Source organism: Equus asinus, chromosome 23, assembly GCF_041296235.1.
Source record: "Equus asinus isolate D_3611 breed Donkey chromosome 23, EquAss-T2T_v2, whole genome shotgun sequence".
Lineage (NCBI taxonomy): Eukaryota > Metazoa > Chordata > Mammalia > Perissodactyla > Equidae > Equus > Equus asinus.
In genome coordinates this window covers 22,532,649-22,541,356 of record NC_091812.1, presented here as the reverse complement: position 1 = coordinate 22,541,356, position 8,708 = coordinate 22,532,649, and the positions used below count along the sequence as shown (strand labels likewise).

Below are 8,708 nucleotides of genomic sequence, written 5' to 3'. Positions count from 1 at the left end.
GGGTTGAACACCCAGGGAGGGCTTGGAAGCCTTGCACTTCCCCCCACTTACCTTGCCCTATACATCTCTTCCATTTGGCCATTTCAGAGTTTTATCCTTTATAATAAGCTAGTAATCATGTGTAAAGCACTGTCCCGATTTCTGTGAGTCAATCCAGGGAATTATCAAACCTAAGGAGGGTGTGGTGGGAACCCCTGAATTTGTAGTCTGCCAGGCAAGATGGTGTGGCTGGCATCAGAAGCAAGGGCAGTCTTGTGGGATGGACCCCTTAACCTGTGGGATCTGTACAAGCTCCAGAAGTTAGTGCCCAAATTGAATTGAATTGTTGGATATCCAGTTGGTATCAGAGAATTGATATAGAAAAACAACATATATCTGGTGATAGTAGAAAAAGAACACATAGTGATTTGGAGGGATAGTTGTTACACAGTATTATTGAACACAAACCTGACAAATATAAAAACTATTTTCCATATAGAATTTCAAAGTAAAGCTATATACTGAAACAAAACATTTAATTAATTAACCATAAACCTACGGATAAATTTCCAGTGTTTTTGATGTGATCTCAAAGTAGATAGATTTATGCCAGTCTAGCTGGATGTTTAGTCAAAAAAGGCAAAATTACAGGAGCTCCCAAGAAGCTTTATTTCATTACCACAGCCAAGATTTAGCAACAGAAATGTGGCGTTGGGATAATGAAGTAATACTTAGAACTATTTTTATCATTTACATCTTAGAATGACTAAACTTATGACAGTCTTGTTAAAGCCTTTTCTTTTTTAAAGGAGAACAAAGGGACCAACAGGCACTAGATGTTCGACTAGTCAAAGCTTACCGAATAGGGAAAGAACTTGATGGAGAACAGACAAACTTTATTTCTAATTTATACATAAGACATAAGCCATGGTGTTTCATATGGAACTTACTCCACTACATTTAGTAGAGAATCACCCTCGTTTTCTTTACCTTTTGTATTTTTTAATTGTTTTCCTCCCCCATGAGATCAATGTTTCTGAGATATTATAAGTTTTCATTGAATCTTAGGGACATTTTCACGGGTAACTGCCAGAGTCCAATGGAAGGTATAGTAGGGGTCTGGTCTCACTGGAAGAGACCCTAACTGCAGATGACTCTGGGCTATGATTATCCAATCTCAGATCTATTTCCTGTGGGTGGCATGGCCTAGAGAATCCTTTATAATAGAAGGTTCCAGAGTATTTCTTATACACAAGAAGCTCTTTAAAGTTGATATTCTCAGCAGAAATGGAAAATTCTATACACTTTCCAAAAATCCATTGGAAGAAACAGGAATGATGACGTCATTTAGTCTTTCCAAGAAGTACCTCAAAATAATAGTTTGTTCAATATAGAATGGAATTTGCTATAACTTTGGTCTGTCATGGACTCTAGTTAAGGCATGATAATTAATAAAAAGTAAAAACGGCTTATTTAAAAAGTGGCTTTAACCAAATAATTGTAACATGACCTAATAGCATTATGGGGCTAAAGGAGAAGAATGGAACAAGCATTTGTTGCGTATCTGGGCCAGATATTGCATGCCTTTGGAGTGAGGCTTCTGAATATTTCATTTGTTCTTAATGGTGTAACATTGTGTCTGATATGAAAATACACCGAAATGTAAGAATTAGTGACAAATAACAAGTGACTTGGTTTTGGAAACACATCCTACTTTACTTCGTCCATGAATAGATGTACTAAAAGGTCTGAATGAAGGTGGTTTGCATCTAACCATACTTTTGTAGCTCCAAATTTTGAATGAGTTTTATATCCGAATTCATAAACAATGCTTTCTACTCTTCAAATTCATTGGAAACTTCTTTGCTCCATTAATTAGGTCTCAGTCTTTTGTTTAAATGGCCTGCCAATGGTTTTCTTAATTTTTATTCTGCTCTTTGGAATGGTTCTCTTAATCTCATGCAAGCTTCTTTGGTTTGGGCCAACCCATTGTGTGTTCCTGTGGAGAATAAATCCTCGTCCCCGTTGCTGGGGCTGTTCACTATCAGAAGAGTCAGGCCCCAGTTTGGCAGCCTGGAATTTTGCTGAGAAGTATTGCTAAGTGGCATCTGCTGTGGAGCTGCTCCCTAATTGCTGCTCGTCTGAGACCCAGGAATTCATTGCCTATCTCAAGAAGTCTGTGAGAACCAAAACCGAAGCCGAAATTATTTAGACTTATTTTCTTCTTCAGAAATCCAGTGAGCTCTGCAGGCCAAACCTACCACACCATGGTTCTCATCTCCTTGCCACAGTGAGTCAGCTGCAGTCAGCTCGCTTCATCTTGAGTCAACCATTGATTGGCTCCACTACAGTCTTAGAACCAGGTCTCTAACGCCCCCTCCAGGTTTCATGCACGCATCGACACTCAGCCCTCTATTCTCCTGAATTTAGGGAAATTATTTGTTCATTTTTCCAGAAAAAGTTTGTATCTCAAAGACCCTAAGGGCGAAGGCCAAAGAGCCTCTTCTCCCTCCTGAATCTTGATGGCTGTGCTGTGTATACCCACCTGTGAGCAAAAGGGAGCCCCAGGATCTTTTTCTTGCATTGATCACAATAGCAGTTTTCTCCATCTGCTGTGAGATGCAGCCAGGATAGCAGAAGTGAAGCAAAACCCAGCTAGATTTGCCGATTTTAAGCAGGTAAGAGGTGACTTTTTACCTTAAAAAAGTTTTAATTTTATGGTTTAGAACTGGCATGCAGTCTCCATGGCTGGAGGCTGCTCTATTCCTCTGACATAGATGACTGAGGAGCCTTGGCACATAAATATATGCAATAAGCCAATAATTCTGCCTGCCTTTCTGCTGCTCCTACGGGGTATCTCAGTGCTGGCAAACAGAAGGGTAATGGGAATTAGAAGGAGGGGAAAAACAGCAATAAAAATATAAATCAAAGAAAGAAGGAAATCCATTTGCTCCTTGGCAGCAGAGACAGTGCTCGGCTAATCCATGCTGAGTGCAATCCAATACTCCTTTATATAATCCTGTGCCGGTGGAAGAAAATTAAAGTTTAATGCAATAACGGCTGACACAAATCACTTTTGTTGCCCAGAAGCAGATTAAAGAATAGTTAAAATCATACAAATCTAATTTCTTTTTGTTGTTGTTTCTTTATCCTGTAACATCTTGATGCTTTAATTCCTAGCATCAGTTTTTGATTATTAAACATACATTACCAACATAAGAGAGATTGTGGGAAAAACAGTGACAGCCACGAGATGATTTGTGCTCAAATGGTACATGTTAAAGCTCTTTCAAAACCCATAAATTTTTCATAGGTTCATAGAGGTCCATGCCTTTAATCAATCCGTGTCAAGGGAATTTTAAAATAAGCATAAAGATAATGGAATGCTATCAATCATAATTGGGGCTGGAAAGAACCATCAGAGTCCATCAGCTATTACTCTTGCTTTGTGTGTGTGTGTGTGTGTGTGTGATGTGCACATACGCGTGTCGGCAGGGTGTATTTCCATTCTCTATTTTTGATTACTGCCATCAGTGGGACAATTTGAAGACCTTGAATAACAATAGACTTGAATTAAAAAAACAACACTTAATTGTGTTTACAATTTCTCCCTTTTTCTGCTCCCCCTACGGGAATTATTGTCTCTGCAGAGACAATGACTTGCCTCATCTGTGAAACAGACTTTCTTCAGCAGAACAGAAGCGTTTTTATAAATAAAGCTCCCCCACCTCTTAACCCATACAAAATGCCCCTTCCTGGATACAAATGCTGCAAGGGGTTTAGAATTTCTGTCCCCTACCCAAAGACCCAGGACCAACACAGTGAAAGGAAAACTCGCGTAAAGTTTCTTCGTAACAAGATTTTGATGAGGCAGAGAAGTTTTTGCAGAAACTCTTACTGGAATTAAGGCAAACTTTTGCTTGGATGCCATGGGTTTCCAGTAATACTATCTAAGTGTTTTCCACAAGTAGTTCTGAAATCATCTCGGTCCCATTTCATGGGAACTTTGTGGTTAATAGGCGTTATCCATAGTTAGCTCATGGTGTCAGTAAGAGATTTCCACGGAAAGGGCATTCTAGATGTATGCTTCAGTTTTCTTATCAGTAGTATTTTTTCTCTCCCCTTAAGCTGACTCTTAGTGTGTGCGTATGTTTGTGTGTGTTTTAACTTCTATGATAGAAAGTTTCAAACACAAAAGCAGAAAGTATAGCATCACCCAACTTGAGTAATTATCCATTAATGCCCAATTTTCTTTCATCTATCCTTTTACCTATTCTTCCCAAATCTCTGATATCGTATCATTTAATCCATGAATATTTCAGCATATATCTCTACAGATGAAGATTTTTTTCAAAATATAGCCGAAAAACATTATGCCAACTTAGAAATTAACAGTGATTTCTAAATATCATTCAACAGCCAGTCACTGTTCAAGTTTCCATGAGTATCTCATAAATATTAATTTTTAAAAGTTCATTTACTCAGATAAGGATTGAAATAGCGTTTCCAACTGCAATTGGTTAATATGTCTCAAATACTTTTTACCTATAAACTTCTCTTTTCTCACATCTCAATCTCTTTCTCTGTCTTCTTTCTAATTGTTGTCAAACTTCTGTGCAGTTTTCCACCACCTGAATTTCACTGACTGAATCCCTGTGGTATTATTTAACATGTAGCTTTTGTTGTATTTCCCATAGCTTGGTGGTGAGGATTTCAGGCTTGATCTGTTCTAGAACAGGTCCTCCTGGTCAGTACTCTTACTGGTTTAAATGTTGACAAGGTTTAAGGGAAGGTAGCCAAGGCTGGGTTCAGACACAAGTGTTCAGTGGTCATGTGGGAATAACTACAAACATTGGAGACTTTGTGTGGAAGGGTTTCTTTCAGAAGAGCTCTGCCTCCCTGAGTCTCAGTACTCAGTGGTTGCCGCATATTATTTCCTTTCTTGTTCCACTCACCTGAGAGTACTGTAAGTACATTATTCAGTGAATTTATAGACTCTTAGAGTTTTGGATCTGGATATGATCACAGAAATTATAATCCATACCAGTAAATATTTATTTTAAAAAGGACACTGAGGCCTACAGAGAACATGTAACTTGTTCAAAGTTGTATGACTTTTTAACACAAACTGGCTCTAGAATTCCCGTATTTACTTAATCCAGAGTTTGGCTTCAGTTCTGTGGACTTGACTTCTCCTCTGTACTGTGTGCACTTCCACAGGGCAAAACTACCACTCAGGGTGCCCTGCAACGTAATAAGCATTCTCCTAGGGCAATACTGTTGGTGGAACTGGATTCAGTATCATTCCCTGAAGGGTTTGGTTATACAAATTGGGTTTATTACCAAAGTTGAAAAGCAAAATTCTATCAGCAGACATATATGGCCAAAAGACTTATTTGTTAAAGACTCCTCCAGTACTAGGGAGGCTTTAAAAATCAGTGGCATCATTGTATCAAGTAGATACTAATTTAGCCTTGTGATTTACCATATTTACAACTAAAACACAATTTTATGCTTTTACTACTCATCTCTAGATAGCTTGAGTTTAGAGCTTTGAGAGTGGGCCATTCTGGTGGTAATGCTGGAGATTTGTGCTCAACCAGTTCACAAACACAAAAGAAGAATGATTTCAACGAGCGTAAAAAAGAACTCAATTGGTTAAATGTTTATTTTATGCCATGCACTGTCCCACATTCTTTACACACTTGGTTTAAAGTAATACATATAATGACTCTCAGAAGTAAGTTGTTATTATTATTATTACTTTATGTGTGAAGAATTGAGACAACACAATTTAGGCAAAGTTTCCCAAGCTTCACAGCTAATAAGGAAAATTCTGGGATTTACCCAGAGTTGTCTGAGTCCAAGTCACATGGTATTTCTGCCAAGGATACGCTGCCTCTGTGACGGTGGGTCTTGAGTCAGACAGTCGCAGCTCTGCCTCTAATTATCTGTGATAAAACTCAGCAGATCCCTTGGCCTTTGAACTTCAGGTTTATCCTTTCTAAAAATGGATTATAAAAAGAAGTGAAGTTTGTCATTAGAGTCAAAGGGTTAATGTATACGAATAAGACTTTATAAACGGTAATGTGTTATACAAATGCCTGTCATTCTAATTTATCTTCTTGTCTCTATCACACACACGACAATCATTTTGCCTGTGTGGGTCACCAGAGAATTAAGGAAAAATGCAAATCTCTGTCTCAAAATCTGGTTGACTTCCCAGGTCAGTAACCCCTGAGAGTACTCGGGAATCTATGAAGAATTCACGTGAAGAAGACTTGTATGGTTTTGCATAGGATGTGCGGTGGACCTGGAGGAGCACTACCCAGATTCTCATTTAAGGAATGACTTGTTGGCCAGCTTTTGGGAGCGCTGTCGGCGGTTACCCTCCGGCTGTCAGTCTCTTTGGGGGTGCCCGAGCTGCAGAAAACTGCATCCCCCAAGAGTAAATCCTTTCCGGAGTGGCCCAAATGCAATGCCTGATTACAGCAAGGATATAAGGCCCAGCCTTTCAGTCCACAGTGGGACACTTTTATGCCATATACAATATACACTCCAGAGCTTCCCATGGGTGGTTTGGTATATTTATTTATTTTTGAGGAAGATTAGCCCTGAGCTAACATCTGCTGTCAATCCTCCTCTTTTTGCTGAGGAAGACTGGCCCTGAGCTAACATCTGTGCCCATCTTTCTCTACTTTACATGTGGGATGTCTGCCACAACATGGGTTGCCAAGCAGTGCCATGTCCACATCCAGGATCCAAACCGCAAACCCCAGGCCACTGAAGTGGAACACGCACACTTAACCACTGTGCCACTGGGCCGGCCCCAGCCATGGGTGGTTTGGGTAAGGTTTGTGGGCCTGCATGACAGTTTGACTTCTCTCTCTGATCAATCCTGCTGTTTTCTCCTTCCTTCCACAGGTATGGACCCCTAATCATACCTAATCAACATCTAGAATACCAAACTCCATTTCATCATCTACTTCCACAGAACCTAACCTGTGACAGATGTATTTCCAAAAATATTTTCTTTTCACATTTCATTCTAGGGAAAAAACTATAGTGTGCCTGCCTATTAAACTTAAAATCAATTTCAAATGTAATTGCATCAGACTTCTAATAAAGTGCAATGTATTTGAAAAATAGTAGATGCAGGAATGACATTTTGGGCTACTTTCTTTGGATAACTTGAATAGGAATCAAAAAAGACTTTCCTATTGTCTGCTGCAATGTCTAAATATATCAGCTTGGTATCATCAACAACAATGCCCAGACAAAGAGAGCATGTCATCATTCGACTCTTCCTTTCTTCAGAAGAGACAAAAGGGTTTTTGTTGGTAGACTTGATATTTTATTTGCAGTGAATTGGGTTTGACTCTAAGAATATAGTATTGTGACTGAGAACCAAGCAGAAAAGGGTGATGACTTCAAAACACGGTGGAGGAAATGGAACATAGGAAAATGATAGAATTAGAACTAGGCTAGAACATTGCCAGTGCTCCAAAATGTACCTAAAGTCAGGTGGATAGGATTAAAGAGAAGGAACTCATACAAAATAAGGAAAAGAGACTGTTTTAAGAAAGTATGGCTAGAAAGTGTGCATTCTTTTTTTTTCTTTCAGTCCCATAAGCTAATTTTAATTTTCATAAAGTTTATTAGTTTTTTAAATACAGAAAAATTATAAGGAAGAAATGGCCTTTCATTTCACCACCACATAGTCTTTCTAGCAAAAAAAATGAGAAAAGAAAAATTGATAAAAGAGCAATTATAAAAAGCAAAGTTAAAACATTCAAACAGTAAAGATAGCTATATTATGAAAAGGAAGAGCTTTCCTTTTCTGTAAGCATCTATCACTTAAAGAAGCCACCATTAACGGTTCCTTATTAATCTTTTCAGGGAAGAAAATTAGGCATACATCACTGTGCGTGTTTCTGCGTATTTATGCATTTAGCTACGTGTGTGCATGTATATAAATATGTGTATGTTATTCTCTTCTGATTACATTACTCAAAAGACCCTGAAACAACAATCATTTTATATCTTCTGATTTTGTGAATTAGGAACTTGAGCAGGGCTCAGCGGGGTGATTCTTCTGCTCCATACAGCATTGGTTAGGTCTCTAGGAAACATTCAGTTGGCGGCTGGACTGGTCTGGAGTGCCCTTTTATGTGGCAGCTCAGGGATCCCAGGGAGCAAGAGAGAAGCAAGAATAGGCATGAGGTCACAATAGGTTCCCTATTGGTCAGTGCAGTCACAGGCTAGCTCAGACTCAAGAAGAAGGAAATAAGACCTCACTTCCCACATTCTGGAGTGTCAAATTTGCCGTGCAAATTTATTTTAACAGAGTATTATGTATATTTTGTACATATTATACACATGTGTATATGTAATATGCATATTCATTGATGTATTTATCTATATTCTAAAAGAAATGCATGTGAAAAGATCAGTTAGACATTCAGCATTCTTAAAACCAAAGAGTATGTATGGTATAAGATAAACTATCAGAAGTAAAATTTCTCTCTTCAATTTACAAGATATCGTAAAACTGTAACTTCATATTTTAAAGGATAAGCCTCAACTACTCTTCACGATATTAAATGAATACAGATTTAGGACTTGAGATTAGACTCTGCCTGAATTCAGCAGCATTTTCTGCTGTAATTATAGAAGACACTTATTGAGCTACTTTTCTTATTATTCTAGATATATTGATCATTAATCCA

At 38.4% G+C, this 8,708-nt stretch overlaps 1 long non-coding RNA gene across 1 annotated transcript in view; it reads right to left on the bottom strand.

The window, feature by feature from the left end:
- Positions 1 to 5,630: 5,630 nt before the first annotated feature.
- LOC139041749 (uncharacterized) overlaps positions 5,631 to 8,708 on the bottom strand; it is a 69,835-nt gene continuing 66,757 nt past the window's right edge. Inside the window, exon 3 of the long non-coding RNA XR_011497598.1 lies at positions 5,631 to 5,983. This is a non-coding gene — a long non-coding RNA (uncharacterized lncRNA). The remainder of the gene's footprint in view (positions 5,984 to 8,708) is intronic.